Genomic DNA, 19,460 nt, shown 5'->3' on the forward strand with positions numbered 1-19,460 from the left:
ACAGCATAGCCAAGTTTTCTTCATACTTCAAAGCAGATCCCAAAACAACAGTATCATTTTATCACTTTCTCAGTTCAGTTCAGTTCAGTTACTCAGTCATGTCTGACTCTTTGCAACCCTGTGGACTGCAGCATGTCAGGCTTACCTGTTCATCACCAACTCCCAGAGCTCACTCAAATTCATATCCATGGAGTTGATGATGCCATCCAACCATCTCATCCTCTGCCATCTTCTTCTCCTTTTGCCTTCAGTCTTTCCCAGCACCAAGAACTTTTCCAATGAGTCAGCTCTTCACATCACGTGACCAAGGTACTGGAGCTTCAGCATCAGTCCTTCCAATGAATATTCAGATTCATTTCCTTTAGGATTGACTGGTTTGATCTCTGTGCAGTCCAAAGGACTCTCAAGAGTCTTCTCCAACTCCACAGTTCTAAAGCATCAATTCTTCGGTGCTCAGCTTTCTTTATGGTTCAGTTCTCACACCCATAACCATGACTACTGGAAAAACCATAGCTTTGACTAGACAGACCTTTGTGGGTGTCTCTGCTTTTTAATACACTGTCTAGATTTGTCATAGTTTTTTTTCCAAGGAGCAAGCATCTTTTAATTTTGTGGCTGCAGTCACCATCTGCAGTGATTTTGAAGCCCAAGAAAATAAATTCTGTCACTGTTTCCATTGTTTCCCCATCTATTTGCCAGGAAGTGACGGAACCGGATGCCATGGTCTTGGTTTTTTTTAATGTTGAGTTTTAAGCCAGTTTTTTCACTCTCCTCTTTCACTGTCATCAAGAAGCTCTTTAGTTCTTCTTTGCTTTCTGCCATGAGTGGCGTCATCTGCATATCTGAGGTTATTGATATTTCTCCCAGCAATCTTGATTTCAGCTTGTGTTTCATCTAGCCTGGCATCTCGCATGATGTACTCTGCATGTAAGTTAAATAAGCAGGTGACAGTACAGATGACAAGCAGCCTTGATGTACTCCTATCCAAATTTGGAACCAGTCCGTTGTTTGATGTCCTGTTCTAACTGCTGCTTTCTTGACCTGCATACAGGTTTCTCAGGAGGCAGGTAAGGTGGTTTGGTATTCCCATCTCTTTAAGAATTTCCCACAGTTTGTTGTATATTTCTATACAGTACTACGTTATCACCTTTTAGTGCATAGAAATATAAAAATGCATAAAAACAAAAATCCCATCCCATGCAGAGGGTCCAAACTCAAGGCATTAACAAATATTTTATAAACTTTTTAAAAATATAAGCAGTGAACTAACGCTTATGAAACTGAAAACACTGATGAATGATTATATTACTCAGTTAATTCACTTTAGATACTCTTTTAAACCTTTCAAAAGACATTTGCCTCACCTTGTCAACAAAATTGATTGCTTTATCTCTTTTTGCTGTGTTTCTGACAATTTTCTTATATTTAGCTTTCAATTTATTATATTTTTTTTTCAGTTGTCAGCCAGATGATTAAGCCATGTACTGAGTTACTAGGTCAATAACTATTTTACAATCGTATGAAGCTTATTTGGTTATTTTTTAATGTTTTTTGGTATTCTATTTAAACTTGCATTGATGCCTGGACTATAATTGCATAAACTGCATAATTTTTCATGGCTGCCATACAAACAAAAGAGCATATCTAATTTTTAGTCTATTTTGATTTAATATTTTAGCGCTTCAAGTAAAATATGGTACAACCATATAGATCTGTTTGCTTTCTTCCTTTTATGTTATAGCTGTCATATGCTTTATATCTATATACATTGATAATTCCACCACAGTTATAATTTTTGCTCTCAACTGTTGTAATTTGAAGAACTTGAGGACAGCCTTAAATTTCCCCAGATATTCGCTATTTTTATTGTTCTTTCATTCCTCAAGTTCTAAGTTTCCCTGCAGTATCATTTCCCCTCAGCCTAATTAACTTCCTTTAGTGTTTCTTTTAGACCAGATTTGCTGGTAATAAACTCTTAGTTTTCTAATAGTTTCCTTCTTTTCTAAGAGTTTCTTCCTTCTTGACATATTTTTACTGAACACAGAACTCTGGATTGGCAGTATTCTTTTTTTTTTTTTTAGCACTTTAAATATATAGTTCCACAGTTTTCTGACCTTCATGACCTAAGAGAAATCTTTGGCTATTCAAATTGTTGTCTCTTTGCACAGAATGTATTATTTCAAGATTTATTTTTTCCTATTTTGGGTTTGCAGCAATTTGATTATGATATATCTGGGCTCATTTTTCTTTGTGTGTATCCTGTTTGGGTTTTGCTGAACTTCTTAAATCTGTAAATTTCTGTATCTCAAATTTGGGATGATTTCAGTAATTATTTCTTCAATATTTTTTTTTTCTGTACCAATCTCTTTCCTTTCCTTCTGGAACTCAAATGATGAAAATGTTAGACATATTACTATTGTCTCCAAAGTCCCTATGCCTCTGTTCATTTTTAGGTTATTTTTCTTTTCTTTTTTTTTGTTTTAATATGTGTTTGTTTGTTTGTTTGCTGTGTTGTTAAGATTGGAAGGGTTTCCCTGTTGGCTCAGCAGCAAAGAATTCACCTGCCAAGCAGGAGACATGGGTTCTATTTTTGAATCAGAAAGATAACCTGGAAAAGGAAATGACAACCCACTCCAGGAAATCCCATGGACAGAGGAATCTGGTGAGAAACAGTCCATGGGGTCACAAAAGAGTTGAACACAACTCAGTACCCAAACAATGACAACAACTAAGATTGAACAATTACTATTGATCTACCTTTTAAGTTCACTGACTGGTCATCTGCATTCTGCTGCTGAGATAATCCATGGATTCTTTTCTAATTTCTGATATTGTACTTCAGTTCTAATATTTCTACATGGTTCTATTTTATAGTTTCTTATTTCTCAGCATAAAACTTCTATCTTTCCATTCATTGAGTGCTTATATCTTGATATGAAGCATAGTAATAGCTGAGTTAAGAGTCTTTGCTCTCTAAACTCTGGGTCATCTTGGAATTTTGTGTTTATTGTCTTTTTCCCTTAAAAATTGGTCACATTTTCCTGGGGTCTTTTTTGTTTTTGGCATTAGGGTAATTTTTAACTTTATGTTGGACGTTATGAGTTTTGTTGTAAAACATTAGGTCCTGCTAAAGTCTTGGAGAATTTGTTTGTTTTACAGACAATCAACTCGGTTAGGTCTAGAACACAAGTCTGTCTCACTCTCCCTGGGCAGTGGCTCCGCTACGAGTTCAGGTTTCAAAGCTGCCGCCATACTGCTTTAGGTACCCGGCCCATGCTTGCCCAAGTCCAGCATGAGCCTGGAATTAGTTCTGGTTCAAAGACATAATTAGGGGTCCCTTTCTTCCACTCTCTCCTCTGACATTCTCCACATCCTCTCTGGTATCCCTTTTTCAGAACTGGCCAGAAAGATCTCATCTTAGTGTTTAACATGGAACTTGTTAAGTGTTATATAGCAGCCCAAATAGGAGGGGAGCAGGTGGAGAATGGATACATGCATATGTATGGCTATCCCTTTTGCTGTTCACTCGAAACTATTACAACATTGTTAATCACCTATGTGAATGTGTTAGTTGTGTACAACTCTGTGATCCCATGGAGCATAACCTACCAGGCTCCTCTGTCCATGGAAGTCTCCAGGCAAGAATACTAGAGTGGAGTGGCACTCCCTTCTGCAGGGGATCTTCCCAACCCACAGATCAAACCCAAGTCTCCTGCATTACAGATGGATTCTTTAACACTGAGTCTCCTGTAAAGTATAATCAGCTATACTCCAATATAAAATAAAAAGCTTAAAATTTAAAAAAAAAAAAGTAGCTAGAGTTCTGCAATTGGAGATCTCAATGCAAGATGGAGAACTTGAGAGGAAAAAAATCACAAATTTACTTCTGTATAGGTCACTCCTTCAAACTTTGACTCCTTTCCCCAATCTGTCTGCTTCTGCTAAATTTCCAGGGTTCTCAGGTGCTTGTTTGTCATGCTTTGTCCAGAGTGTCAACTGTTACCACTAAGAAAGAAACAGGTAATCCCATCCTGGCCAGCAGCAGAATTCAACTATTTATTTGGTTGTTGATTTTTTTGTTTTTTTCCAAGTTTTCTTATATATTTTTCATTTTATCTTATTCTTTTCTCATAGCTTTTATCTCTTTTTATCTAATTATTTGAAACAAAATTGTTTTATTGTCTCTATCTTAAGTTACTGCCTATGATGGATTCTTACCTTATAATTTTCTATTGTGAGCTCATCTTGAGTCCAAATCTTTGGATTCCTTTGCAACCTGGGCTGTGAAAGCAGTCATTCAGAGTGGCTTTGTATTTGCTTCTCCCGATGTCCCTGGTAATTCACTAGCCAGAGATGAATGCATATGACATTTCTTAGTAGCATGATTTTTAGTCCACAAATATGGTATAATTTGGATGTTAATTTGTCAAGGACATTTTTTTTTCCAGCAAGAGCTCAGGCAAAACAAAACAAAACAAAACAATCTTTCTTGGCACCTGCCTGGGCCAATAAGCTGTTTGTCTAGTTTTTTTTCCACAAGGATGCAGCCAATTAGCAGAGCAGTAAAATGGCTGAAAATATATTTGAAAGTAGTGAGCGATTAACATCCTCTTTAACCCAAAGCAGCTGAGCCCCGATAAGCCTCCTTTACTCTTTTAGGCAAGTCTCAGAAGCAGCTTTTGTTACTACCTTTCTGCACTTGCCACCCCCAGTCTGTCACTCTCGTGTTCTCTTTCCTCATACCAGCCATGGAGTAATTTCCTCTTACTCTACTCACTTCACAGTGTCATTGTGAATTATGACGTTCAGAGTCTCAACAGTCACCTAATCCCCAAACCAACAGGAAAAGATAAACTTGAACTCAAAGGAAACAATGTTTTTAAGGCTGTCTGCTGTCTCAGTGATGGGGACCACCCTGAAGGACAGTCCAGACGGAAAAAAATATGCAAATCCAAATTACAGTGCACACATTAATATCTATACTTTCTCTAATGCATATAGATGTAATTGACCTTTGATCACTGAACAAAGCATAAGTTGTGCTGCAATTTCTTTAGATCTTTGTTGACTGGGAATTACTACTGGGAGACAATTTTCCTTGAATCTCAATATTTCTGCACTTCTCGTTTGCACAGATATTGACTTCCCTTTATTTTGAAATATTTTTTCAAGCATACTCATATAGCAAACAGCCTTAAAATATGGATATATCTTCCTCAAGAGCAAAGATCAGGTTTACTTATAGCCTTGAAAGATAGAGATAGTGTTTCCCCATGAAGCAAAGGGCAGGCATGCTTACTGTCCAGTTTATAATAAAGAAAATGCCTCTCCCTGAAGCAAAGATCAAGCATGTTGACTGCATATTACACCAGATGCAAGTTCCCTAACAAACCCTGTTCTTTTCCTATAACAAACTCACTGTGTTTACAGGTATTGTCTGCGCTCTTCAAGACATCCCATGAGAACTACAACCTAGGAACTGGTGTAAAATGCTGATTCTCCAGCTCCTGCTATTGCTGTGAGTGAGTAACATTCGTCCTTTGCCTCTGACTCAGTCTCAACTCTACTGCATCCTTGAAACTATTGCAGGCTAGCCTGTCAGCTTGCAATTAAAGTAAAACCTTGGACCTTCAGAATCTTTAAGCAACTATATAATGTCTTTCTTTGCCTGCCCAATGCTTCCATGGTATTTATTTCTCCAAGAGTGAGATGGTTGCCTTGTAACCACATAGCAACTGGGCAAGTGCCAATTTACAAATCCTCTCAGGGTTCTATCCCAGAGCTGTATTTCTTAATACAAGTACATAGGTGCCAAAAGTGGTCACTAGTTTCTTTGTTTCATCCTCAGTTGCAAATATTTCTCTTTGGTATGCACACACTCACATACCCCAACAGCTGCAAGGAGAAGCAAACACACACACATTATATTCTATGGCTACTATATGCCTCTATGCTAAATCTGTACAAAGGAATTAAAAAATCCCACTTGAGATTAAGGATGTAAAAACCCCAAGTAAATATAAAGTTTTATTATTACTACAGGAGCTAAGGTTAGCCACCCCTGAGCTACTTATTAGAATTTCCTCATTCCTGAACAGAGCTTTAGTTAAAAGTAAATCTGTGAGCACTCAGCTAAAATATTTGTTAGAGATCAGCAAACAGAAGTTTGTTTTCTCTGTCAAAAAGTTAAAAGGGCCCAGAGACCATGTTTAATCTGTAGATAAAAAGTATCACTGTGTCTCTTTCTCTGTTTTCGTTGTATATCCCTGACAATTTGGTGACGAAGTTGTTAGATTCCAGAATGACTCTTGATTGAGTACACTTGCTCTAGCAAATGCATATTAACTTAATGAATAGGAAATGGGGTACTTAAATTCCCTAGCTATCTTATTTTTCTTTTGTATGATTTACATGGTATCATAGTCTGTTCCAGTTACTATGGATGCATAACAAATTACCCCCAAATTTAGTGGCACAGAACAGTAATGAGTCATGCTCACTGATACTGCGGGTCAGGAATTTGGATGGGACACAGTAGGAGCAGCTGGGCTCTGCTCTCTGGAGCTGCCGACGGAAGATTCAAAGGCTAGGAACCTGAATGGTCAGAAAGCTCCTTCACTGATGTCTGGTGTTTGGTGATGACTGTCTACAGGGGGCCGTGTTTGCTCTCCATGTTGACCTCTGCATGTGAGTTGGTCTGTGCTTCCTTACAGCACGATAGCTGTGTTCTAAAGGCAAATAGCCTAAGAAAGGGAACAGGTGGACACTGAATCATTTTTATGACCAAGCCTTGGAAGTCACATAGCATCACTCCTGCCATATCCATTGACCAGAGAACTCAGGTCGGCCCAGAGTCAAACAGTGAATATAGACCTCAACTTTTAGTGGGAGAATGTCAGTCACATTTAAGAAACACGTGTGGGATTGGGGTATGTATACTGGTGTGGTCATCTTTGGAAAATATAATCTGCCACAGTATGTATTTGTGGTGAATTCTCACAATAATCCTAGAAAACACATGCTTTCATATTCTTCATCTTATAGACGGAAAATGGATTTTAGGCAAGTTAAGCAACTTGGCCAAGATAACCACCACTGGTGAACCAATCAATACCCACCCTTAACACATGTAGTGCCCAAACACTTGATCATACAACCATGAGCAAACTTACCCATATTCAGGTTTTGCTTAGCCAAAAAATTCCTCCTCCCATTAACCAGAGACTATGTGATCTGTACCTAGAGCCACTGTCCTCAGGATTCTGTTGACATTTCCAGCTGATTTGGCCATTATCTCCCAAGTGTGTGAGATCTGGCACATGACCTGCCCTTTTAAAGTTCTTACTTCAACTGCTTCTGGGATTATACTGGCCTGGCAGAGAAGCACCGAAGGGCTCATTGAGCATAGTGGGCAACATAAATAAGTTTTGTAGGCAGATAAATAGTGATTTAAATCCTGGCTTTAAAACTTTTCATTTTAATACAGTAAGCACATTATTTAACTGCTAAGCCTCAGTTTCTTAATTATTGAAATGGAGACAATAGCATGCTTCTAGAACGCAGTGTGCTATGTGCTCAGTCACTCAGTCGTGTCTGACTCTTTGTGACACCAGGAACCGTAGCCTCCCAGGCTCCTCCATCCATAGGATTTCCCAGGCAAGAATACTGAAGTGGATTGCTGTTTCCTCCTCCAGGGGATCTTCCCAATCCAGGGATTGAGGCAATGGCACCCCACTCCAGTACTCTTGTCTGGAAAATCCCATGGATGGAGGAGCCTGGTGGGCTGCTGTCTATGGGGTCGCACAGAGTCGGACACGACTGAAGCGACTTAGCAGCAGCAGCAGCATTGGCAGGTAGATTCTTTACCACTGCACCAGCTGGGAAGCCTGGTACAGAAGGGGTATATTAATAGAAATGCTGTACAAAAGTATACCATTGATATATGACTCTACGTTTTTACACAGCATCCCAGGAACTTTGGTCTAATTATAACTACGTGTTTTCAGGTGGTGCCACGTGAACTCTTACAAGTGCCTCACCATGGATGACCCCCTCAGCTTCCTCTTCTGATCCAGAGCTGCCCTCCATCCCCACTTTGGCAGATGGCCTCAAGAAGTCGCCCAAGGGCAATGCCTCATCACTACTTCAGTTACAGGTGCTCCCTCAGGAGAAGGCTGCCTTCTAATGAGACAGCAGCAGCAATTCTTCAAGATGCCTGAAAGTGCAAGTCAGTCGTATCCAGCTCTTTGCAACCCCATGGACTATACAGCCCATGGAATTCTCCAGGACAGAATACCGGAGTGGGTAGCCTTTCCCTTCTCCAAGGGATCTTCCCAACCCAGGAGTCGAACCCAGGTAGATTCTTTACCAGCTGAGCCACAAGGGAAGCCCAGGAATACTGGAGTGGGTAGCCTATCCCTTCTCCAGCAGGTCTTCCCAACCCAGGAATCGAACTGGGGTCTCCTGCATTGCAGGCGGATTCTTTACCACCTGAGCTATCAGGGAAGCCCAAGATGGCCGGGAGGAACACTATTCAAGTCTATTACTGGAAGGAATGCCCACTCCACCATTTCACTTGGGTCACAGAGAAAAACAGTTTCTTCTGCTTTTGCTAGTATTTTCTCCCAAGAACTTGTACCAACTGTCTTTGAAGCCAGGACAGAATCAATGCCCTTTCAGCCCACTACCATAACCATTCCTCATCCCTCAAACATCCCTTCCTCATTCTTCAGCCAAAAGCAAAAGCACATCTAACTTATGCAAGGCCCTTCCTCCCAGATCCATCCACAGCTTTACAGATTCTCTCGACCCTCAATAGTCATGCTACCCTTTACCTGCTCACTCTCTTCTGCACTTCCTCCTTTGATCTTGTATCTCAGTCAGCCTCTCTCATCTTGTGCCTTTTTCCCTTTGTCCTTTGCATTTGTAAATCATGGTATATCAGAGTGGGGGTGAGCTTCAGTTAGCTGCATTCTGTAAGGGGAGCTGTTAGCCTGGTTGGGTCACACTGTGTACCCAAATTTATTATTTAGACACTCCCAGTGAAGCAACAGACGTAACATTATCAGGAGGGGTCTTTAACTGCAGATTTCATTTAAAAATTAAATAAAAAGGAATGCATTGAGAATCACTCAAATCCCATAGTGGAAAAAAAACTATAAACAATTCATATTCAAATACCTTAAACTGAATGTTATGTGCAGTTTAATGTATATTTAATTCAGTGTAGGGCTGATGTTAATTTACAATCCCTCATCACTAAGAAATTTTTCATAATCCATGTCCAGGTGTGGCTGAGGGAAGTATCTCTGCTGTGGTCCTATTTACAAGTCCTTCCTCTTTCGGATCCAACTCTTACACTGCTTGACGCTGAACCCCTCTCTGTATGTGTCTGTGTCTCTCCCTCTGGGTTAAAACGGCCACTCTCCTGTGTCAAGACACTCTCCTGTGTTAAATAAAGTCAATTATTTAATGCTATCTCTCTATCTGTAATTACTCAAAGCTCACCTTTAATTCAAATTCATCATCAACTCTATTTTTCAGAGTATGTTCTTCCTCTAAGTGTATTCTACAAACTGCCATCTCTGGCTGCCTGCTGCCATAAATAGCACTCAGTCTCTACATCCTGTGCCACCGCAAAGAGAAGTGTTGTATAGCCCCAGGCATTTTGGTGGGAAGGGAGCTACTTCCAGTTTGGATAGAACAAGAAAAGCTTCCCTTGTTGCCCAGATCACTGATACTTCCTGTGTTTCCATGGCAAACTTCCCTCCCTGGATGCAGCTGCTTGGGAGGGTTAGGAAGAGAAGAACTATTAACCATTTTGTTCCCACTATGTACATTTTATGCTTTCTATTTTCCCTGCAGCCTACATTTCACTTTCGGTCCTTGTTCCCTTTTTAAGCACCCCTCCCCTCATCTCCACACACAAACATACACTTTTTTTCAGTTCTTTCAATCTGTGGGGTTAACCCCACAGAAAACCTCTGTTTGGGGCACTAAAATATTGGATTCATAGCACTACCACTAGAAAAGCATTTTTTTAAAATAATTCCTCCATTTTTAGAATGAGTAGGCCCTTGAACCTCAACCCAGGGCTGTCAGTCACTCCAAGAAGTCACCTGCAGCTATAAAACCCAAAGCATATAATGGGGATAGTATTTTTGGCATTTTGAATACACTTTCCCCCTTAAATTATGTTCCTCTGCAGCTCTGACATACCAGCCAAGCCAAAGGCTTACTGCTGCAAGGAATAAGAGGCCATTGATCATCTTTGGGTCATAAATCTGACGTTTACAAATCCACTTCAAGACAACAGTCATGAAAGCCAACCTTTGGGAAGAGAGGGAAAAAAGAAAGGAAAGAAAACCACTCCAAGTTGTCCTGACCTCATTTAACACAGCAAGAGCCAGACCTGGCCCATGAGTGGCAGGTCTAACATGTGCCTGGGGTATAGGAGCCTGCACATGGGACTGAACATCACAGCCTCCTCCGCACCCCACGCCCGCCCCTCCCCCAAAATGGGGGTGGGAGCCTAGAATGAGGTGTATGCAAATAGGAGGTGCTTTTGCATCCTTTCTCATTTGGGACTCAGAGCAAGTTGTCACAGAATAGCTGCATCCGGGGAACACTGTTTGAATGGTGTGAGTATGTGGGGAAGGCGGAGGTGGGGCGCCGGAAGGAAAGCTCAGTTTAGCCCCTTGGAGTCGCCCTCAGCCCTCATATGACCTCAAGACCATCTAGAAGTTTCCACATGCCCTGAGAAAGGAAACAGGCTACATCTGATGATACTGGGTGGAGAATTTACCAGAGGGTTACTGTAAGGGCCTCAGGGGAGCTGCTAGGCTAGAGGGTCAGGTGGGAGAGACAAGAATGGACAGGACACCAAATCAGCAGAGAGGACAGTCAAGCCCCTACTGAATCATGAGATTACAGAGCATGTGTCCACCAGCTGCCAACTTCAGCTGTTGAACAGCAGTCACCAGGCATAAAAAGGACCTTGCTGCAGAGAACAGAGGAGCCAGGGCAGCACAGATGGTCTGAGGTCCCTCTTTCCCATGGCCATGAGGTCAGTAGATCTTCTTCTTGCTATATACTGAGAAGCCATCTCAGAAAAGGAAGAGAAGAAAAGTTTAAATTCTGAATGATTACTGCAAAATTACTGTTACCCATATTTGCCAAATGGACTACATTTTACTATTTTTCCCTTGTAGTGGCAGCTCCTTAAGATGTCTCCCTATTTCCTGCCTTGAATAATTCACTGTGCTTGCGTATTCTTTGGACCTAATGACTTTCTTCTCACATGCAATACAGCAGAAATGTTGGGTTGGAACTTCAAAGATCTGATTTAAAAGAGACTCTGGTTTCCAGTTTGCTCGCTTTTCTTCTCACCTTTGCTTGTTCTAACGAAACAAGCTACCATGCTGTAAGCTGCACAATGGAGAGGTCCATGTGATGAGGATCTAAGGGAAGCTTCTGAACAATAGCTAAGAAAAAGCTGAGGACCTCTGTCCTACAACTCATAAGGAACTAAATCCTGCCACCTGACATGGATGAGCTTGAAAGATTATCCCTCAGTCTAGATGTCAGATGAAACTCAAGGAAAGTAACCAATTCATCTCAGTTTTCCCAAGACTTTCCCAGTATGAGCAATGAAGTCCCACATCCCAGGAAACCACTCAGTCTTGAGCAACCCCATACAGTTGGTCATCCTAGATCTAGCCCTAGATGACACCTTGAATGCAGCCTTCTAAAAGACCCTGAACCAGATGACCAAGCAAAGTCACACCCAGATTAATGACCTAGAAGTCATGAGATAATAAATATTTATTGTTTTAAACTGCAGCCCTTGAGGGTAATTTTTTATACAGCAAATGATAATGATACATTCTTTATTGCCCAACAGATTAAAAATTCAAGAGAAAGCTCAGATAAGCTACAGAAAAATACAGAAGTTACATTTTTCCTTGTGTATCTGCATGAGCATGCATGCTCAGTCACTTCAGTCATGTCCAGCTCTTTGCGACACTATGGATAGAGCCCGCCAGTCTGCTCTGTTCATGGGATTCTCCAGGCAGGAATACTGGAGTGGGTTGCCATGCCCTCCTCCAGGAAATCTTCCTGACCCAGGAATGCATCTCCTGCAAGGCAGGTGGATTCTCTACCACTGAGCCAGCCACTGAGGAAGTCCATATCTTCATGTAGCATGAGTTGTAATAGCAACTCACTATATATGTACTATACTTCTAAACAATTGATTCCAGGAGCACGGTTTTCAGAAAGAATGAAGAACTAGGTATGCCCCTTATCTTCAAGTTTAAAGGCAGATTAAGAAATCCAGGTACAATCACCTGACAGATCAAAAATTGCTATCACAGACTTAGTTTCCTCTCTAGACAATCTATATGTAGGTTAAACAAAATTTGCAGTTCATGCAATAAATCTACCTTGTAGGTAGGACCAGAACCAAGATTTCTCCTTATCTCAGGAAGCAAGTATATCATCAAGCCAATATTGAATGTGAGTGGGAACTCTTCAAATTTTCTCCTACCACAGAAAAGTTGGCTTCATTTAACCAATCTACTACACAAAGATCAGCTCTATACCATGCAGACTGGCATTTAACAGATGCTACTTCATGATTATGAGGCATATAATATAGTATATTAAATCCTGAATATTTTCAGTGATAAGGCTCTATCACAGGCAGTGGCTGAATAGTTAGTTTTGGGAGTGGAAAAATATGCCATGGAGGCCAAAATAAATGCTCCAGTTTCAGTTGAGATAAAAAACAACAATAGCCATGGCCATAAATATTTGTAGAGTGTTTCACAGCTCAGAAAGATTTACACACATTTTAAATCAAAGATTCTTATGCTTCAGCTCTGAAAGACACCTAGGGCTGAAAGAATTCAGTTCATTCTCATTTGATAAGAAAAACTGAAGTTATAAAGATTTAAATGATTTTTCCAAAGTTGCAGATGGGGATTCAAACCTAGACATCTCTCAATGGCAAGTGCTACTCACTCTCTTCCCCCCGCACACGCAGCCGAGAGACAGTGGAGATAAGAAATATCCAGTTTCCCAGTTTCACTGGGAAATGATCTAGGAAGCCCTGTGGAAGGCAGAGAGGATCTATAAAGTATTATTTATGGAAATAGCAAAACAGTCATGCATCACTGTCGGGATTCTCCTTTCCCCAAGCCCAGGGGTCTCAAAACACTGCAATAGTAATAATGACGGTTTAGGTTTGGATTAGAATAAGTTTTTAGTTAAAGTGTTATATGAATAGAAAATCTAGACTTACTGAAAATAAATTATGCTATAAATTTGAAAACCATATTATACAGGTATCTTTTAGCAAGTGCCCTAAAGAATGTAAGTTCAATTCAATTTAACATATAATGATTGGGTATGCTGCCCATAAATTAGGCAGTAGTATTGCACTCCTGTGCTGTCCAGTATGGTAGGTAATATTCACACTGGCTGTTTAATTAAAATTAAAGAAACTAAAAATCCCATTCGCAGTCATACTAGCCATATTTCAAGGCACCCAAGAGCCATATGAGGCTAGCGGCTAATTACAGAATGTAACTATTATCACAAAAAGTTCTACTGAACGATGCTATTAGACTCTTAAGAAGAAATAACCAAGTCTCCCAAAGTAACTCACATCCTCATGGAGAAAACACTCCTCTTTACAAGTACTCTAAAAATGCAGGAGTATAACTCTGGCCAAGCTCTCCAACAGTGTCTTAACACATAACATATGGAATCATTCCAAATAGGTGCTAGCTAATTAGAGGCTTTTCTCATCCCTTAAAGACATCTTGACATGTATTAAAATGTCATGCCCTCTATTTTCCTCATCTTACCAATATTCCATAGGGACCACACACCAATGTCAACATAAAATACTAGATAGTCTCCACTGTAGAAGTATATTTCCTATGCACGGCCATCCTGGAGAATGCGCCAGGCACCACAGTAGCCACAGAACGGGCAGCCCTTTAATCCCTGAGAAAGGTCTGCAAGGTTTACAGACCTCAACTGTTGACCCAGTCATTGGCTGGGCATGCCTGAGAACAGGAGAACTGGAAGTGGAGGAACAAGTGGCAACATGACTCAAGGAACCAGTGATGTGGATGCTATGTGTCATAGCAGTAAGCTCCCAGGACCCACCCTTCCTTAGCCAGGGCCCTGGCCTTGGGCAGGCTTGTCTGGCCTCAGCTAGGTGTCAGCAGAGCAACTTGGCATGCAGCTTAGGGAGTTCTCCAGCCAGTCTCACTGCCCCACACAACCACATCCTGTTTGTCCATTAGAGGACAATTCTCGCCACCTCTGAAGCACGTCTGGTAGGTAATATACACGTCTGGTGTACTGGATAAAATCTGTCCCAATATTCAGTAGGGATTAAAGTGAAAAGGAGGGAAACATGGAAATCATCTTCCCCATACCCTGAATCTCACTGAAGCAGAGAAGTGAGACATATGACAAGGTCTCAGTTGCTTCATCTGTGAAATAGAGGGTGTTTGCACACAGAGATGCCGAGTCCCACCAACAGAATGATAGTCACCAGCAGTGTGCTCCTGTACTGTCCCAAGCTTTCCCAACCCCCAGTTCCTCCTGCCACCCTGCAGTGAGTAGTTCCAGCATTTAGGTGCTCTCCTACTGCTAGGCTTACTTCTTCTATACTGCCCGGGTTTTAGTCAATGAACAACTCCAAATCAAGGACCAAGTACTTGAATCTTGGTCTTTCTTCATGAGAAACACACCAACAGAAGCCTATAGTAAGTATTTTTTGTGTTTACTGGGTACCAGCGTTACAGCCACCTAACAGGTAGGTGTTATTATTATCTTCATTTTTCTAGATGGTAATATTGAATCCCAGAGGACTTCAGTAACATAATTAAGGTTTCCCAGCTAGGCATGGTGGAAAGTGAAAGTGCTAGTTGCTCAGTCGTGTACGACTCTTTGTAACTCCATGGACTGTAGCCTGCCAGGCTTCTCTGTCCATGGGATTCTCCAGGGAAGAATTGTGGAGTGGGTTGCCATTTCCTTCTCTGGGTGATCTTCCCAACCGAGGGATCAAACCCAGATCTCCTACATCGCAGGCAGATTCTTTACTGTCTGAGTCACCAGGGAAGCCCATAGTAAGTTTAGAAAGACAAATTCAACTTGGGAAATAAGGATCAAAGCCTGTTGCCTCAAATACCATAATGGATAAAATCATTTCTATCATAAAACCTGATTCACCCAGGTCATCCTTTTTCTATAAAAAATCTTAAAATAGTTCCAAATTTCAGTCTCACAAGCTTCATGTATGAATGAGCAATCATAATGACTTTTGCTTCGTTGCTAAGTCATGTCTAATTCTTTGCAACCCCATGGACTATAACCAACCAGGCTCCTCTATCCATGGGATTTTTCAGGCAATAATACTGGAGTGAGTTACCACTGAACTATTAATGCCTTAAGAAGGACTAGGGTACAGTTAAGAACGAGACACCAGATGAACTCTGCAGATTTAACTCTCTCCGGGTAGAAAATAGCCTCACAGGTGGAAATTCAGGGCCAAAGACAAAACCTAACTTATACTGAAACAGGGTATAGGGCAGGCCTCATATCCAATGGTGAAAATAGATGCAGCTTTTTCAATAGGTCATGGGCTCTTTAAACCACAGTCTTAAAAAATCAGCCACTGAACTAGTTTATGAATCTGTGGGTACAGCATAGCGAAACATTTACTCAGGGAACAGAAAACCTTCTGGAACAAATAAGCCAAATGAATGCTTCGAAGTGGAAATGTTAACTAGTGATGTAAGTTCAGAGTGCAGCTGTGTCCAATTGAGTCGGGCTTCTGGCCCAACAAGCAAAGTCTATGAAAGATAGAGAAAAATTATATTGTTTTTTCCTAAACTCAAAGCAATGGACTTTTGCCATGTTAATTCTGAGTTTCTGAGATGAGATATGAGAAATTAAGAAAGCACAATGAAATGGTTTTAAAAACAAATACTTCCTATGTCATTGTGTTGTGGAGATAGGGTTGTAGGTTTTTTTTCCTCCTTTGGCTGAAGATTGAGTAGACCTCTTTCAGGAGATATGTCTCAGATTTATTTCAATTACCTTATAGTCTGGGTATGATAGCACCAAAAATATACTCTGTTTATTAATGTCTAATGAATCACATTTTGTGTGTTTTAGGACAATTCATAAGCTCTTGTGGTTCATTTGGGCCACAAGACACCACTGCACAAACCACGATGTCAGTACCTGCATTGGCCATTCTGCACTCTGTGTGGAGCAATGGAGAACCAAGCATGACCTGACTGTTTGCCAAACTAGTCATCATAATTATCTGGCAACATGATAAAGACCTCAAAGGATCAGTCATTACTTATGTAGGCTTTGGATAGAAGATAAAACAGTTTCAACAGGTTCTGATTAAAACTGTTCTTAACAATAATAACTATCACTTACCAAGACATTCATCAGGTACAAAAGTGTTTCAGATATATTTTCTCTTCTGTATTCTATATGATAGGTGCTATTATGTTTCCCATTTTATATCTGAAGTTTAAGCAGATGTGTACATATCTGGTACAGCAAATCCAAGGCCTCCAGGAAAGACACTGGAATGCCTCTGTTGGCAACAACATCAAGCTTGTCGTTCTGTAGTTAGGTCGTGTCCAACTCTTTGCAACCCGATGGACTGCAGTATGCCAGGCTTCCTGTCCTTCACTATCTCCTGGAGTTTGGTCAAACTCATGTCCATTGTGTCGATGATGTCATCCAACTATCTCATCCTCCGTTGCCCCCTTCTCCTCCGCCTTCAGTCTTTCCCAGCATCAGGGTCTTAAAACCCTATGCTATACACTATAGTAGTCCTCAGTTGAACTGAGCAGAAAAAAAAACTTACGTAGTCAAATAGCTATCAAACAGTATAAATCTATATGTAATAAAATCATGAATAGTAGGAAAGAGATTCTAAAGTCCTAGAGAGGTTCAACAAAAGAAAATCTAGACTGGAAGGTTCAGGCAAGACTGGAAGTAGAAGTGCAAGGTAAGCTGGCCTTTGGAGTGGCTATGGCAGTACCGACACAAGAGCAAAGGTGAGGCAATAAGAAGAAATGATTATTAATAGAAGACGTGAGAGTTCATGAAGAGGCCAGATGGAGCAAACAGCACAGGAAAGAAGTAGCTGGCCACTTTTAGACTTACTCTCAATTTTTAAGCTCAAAAAGAATTCAAGGGGCATACAGATCAACCCATGTAAGATACAATGGCAGGTCTGATAGGGAATTGGGCTGGAATCTCCATCTCCCAATCTGCAGTGCTTCCAGGAGCTACCATGTAGAAAGGCTGTGCTTCATAATTCTGGTGGTTTAGTCGCTAAGTCATGTCCAACTCTTTTGACCCCATGGACTGTAGCCCGCCAGGCTCCTCTGTCCATGGGATCTTCCAGGCAAGGATACTAGAGTGGATTGCAAAAAAAGAAAAAGAAAAAAAAAAAATAGAGTGGATTGCTATTTCCTCCTCCAGGGTATCTTCCCAACCCAGGAATCGAACCTGGGTCTCCTGCATTACAGGCAGATTCTTTACCAACTGAGCTAGCAGGGGAGCCCTCATAATGCTAATTCAATCTAATATTGATGGAGCCTCTACCGTGGACAGATGCAGTGCCAATTACTAGGAAGATAAGGGTGAAAAAAAGGTCTGGTCTCTAGGGAACTCATGTTAAAATCACATAAATACACAAATATTTATGGAATGAGTAGGCCTGGGGAGGAGTATGACAACAGATACACCTAAGTGTTAAAAGGAGTATCCCATGTCTCATGAGGCAGAATAGACTTCTGAGCAGGGGTATTTGATGTGGGCTTTGCAAGAGGAGTGAGCTATGATCTCTCAAGAAAAAGAGGAAGGGAATTGTAGGCAGAACAAACAGCAGGAGCAACTGGCTATAAACACAGAAACGTATGGAAACATATGCCATTAGAAGAAAAGGCAACCCAGTAAAACCAGAGCTGAGAAGAGGAGGCATGTGAATCAGGAGGCACGTGAGTCAGAAAGCACATCAGTCGGAAGGCAGGGCGACCAGAGCAGTCTTAGATGACCAGGGTGAGGAATAACAGAAGGAATCAGAACATAATCAAGGAGACAAAGAAAAACTTAAGCACTGCAATAACATTTGATCTCTGGTTTAAGATGAAAATCTGGCAGCAAGGTGAAGAAAGGATGCTTGCGGGGGTGAGTGAAAAAGCTATGTGGCTATTCAAGAAGAAGCCTGAAGTCAGGTGATGGTAACAGACAAGACGAGGGACTCATGAGGCACAGAGGTAGATAGACAAGGCTTATCAACTAAAAGATAATGACAGTTTCTGATTTTAGTGACTTGATGGATGGTGGTGTCACTAAATAGGATGGGGACATCGAGACCAAAAGCAGTCCAAAGTAAGTGCCACCTGAACTAGAAAAATACTGGAAATTCTAAAAACACACCAGTGGATTCTCACAACTGGGTGATGCCATGTGTATAATGACTGTGTATTGTGCCAAAGCAGGTGGCTCAGGGGTGCGTGGATAAGGACAGAGGACCTCCAGGCCACTGGTTCCAAGTCACAGTTCTCAAGTGTCCAAAATCTGTTCACATATCTGACAGCTGTTCACTGACTTATCTAAAAGGAATTAGAGGTCTTAGCTTAGGTTCTAGCAAGACAGATATTCCACTTTATAACTGACTTTATACCCTTGTTGATTTTTTAAGAAATTAAACTAGTTCTAGTCTTTCAGTTGGCTGCTGAGGTGGTTTTGGACTAATCAGAGTCAATTTCTTCCCAGAGAATTCAACCACGGAATAGCTGATTTGTTTGAAATGTTTAAAAAGTTGAAAAGTCAAGGATAGGAGTTGGCAAAATGTGATAAAGCAATCATTCAATATAGCTCTGCTTCTTTCCATCATTCTTTATTCTCATAAAGTCACTTCCAAAAAAGGTATCTGCCACATTTCAGGTCTCTGTTTCTTTTATTCCTTTTTCAACATTTAGATCCAAATAAAGCCTTCGGCCTGCAGTAGTGGTTCTCTCTGTCTTTGGAAGATAACCAAGTGGCATCATAGGTTTTGGAATATATACATATACACACACACACACACACACACACACACACACACACATTTTTAAACATGCTTCCTTCCTTTCAAATCCAAAGTTCCAAGTGAAAGGATATGTATCCTGGGCATTAGGTGAGACACACAGGGTGTTCTTTATGTCTCCATATAGAACAGAGGCCTCCACAGTATAAGACTCTTTGAGCTGTAGAGGAACCCCAGACCTCCATGGTTCCATATTTGCTTACCCTGTCCCCTTGTGTGGACTGGCCCATGGCAAACCACCATAAAAAAATAATGAAGTCTCATAAGAATTGTGCTTGAGTTTGTACATTCCTTGGTGTTGGCTAAAGCC

The 19,460-nt window shown here is 40.9% G+C and overlaps 1 long non-coding RNA gene and 1 other non-coding gene across 3 annotated transcripts; one reads left to right on the forward strand and one right to left on the reverse strand.

The window, feature by feature from the left end:
- The first annotated feature begins 794 nt into the window (after positions 1-794).
- Positions 795-11,769, forward strand: LOC138989895 (uncharacterized). Of its 2 annotated transcripts, none has more exons than XR_011466059.1 (3): positions 795-1,067; positions 5,431-5,522; positions 8,007-11,769. It is a non-coding gene; the product is annotated as an uncharacterized lncRNA (long non-coding RNA). The 2 variants fall into 2 exon arrangements; XR_011466069.1 differs by having other exon boundaries at positions 5,431-5,518.
- Positions 11,770-17,544: 5,775 nt separating this feature from the next.
- On the reverse strand, positions 17,545-17,617 carry TRNAY-GUA (transfer RNA tyrosine (anticodon GUA)). The gene has a single exon. It is a non-coding gene; the product is annotated as a tRNA-Tyr (tRNA).
- Positions 17,618-19,460: the final 1,843 nt, after the last annotated feature.

This window comes from Bos mutus, chromosome 1 (assembly GCF_027580195.1).
Source record: "Bos mutus isolate GX-2022 chromosome 1, NWIPB_WYAK_1.1, whole genome shotgun sequence".
NCBI lineage: Eukaryota > Metazoa > Chordata > Mammalia > Artiodactyla > Bovidae > Bos > Bos mutus.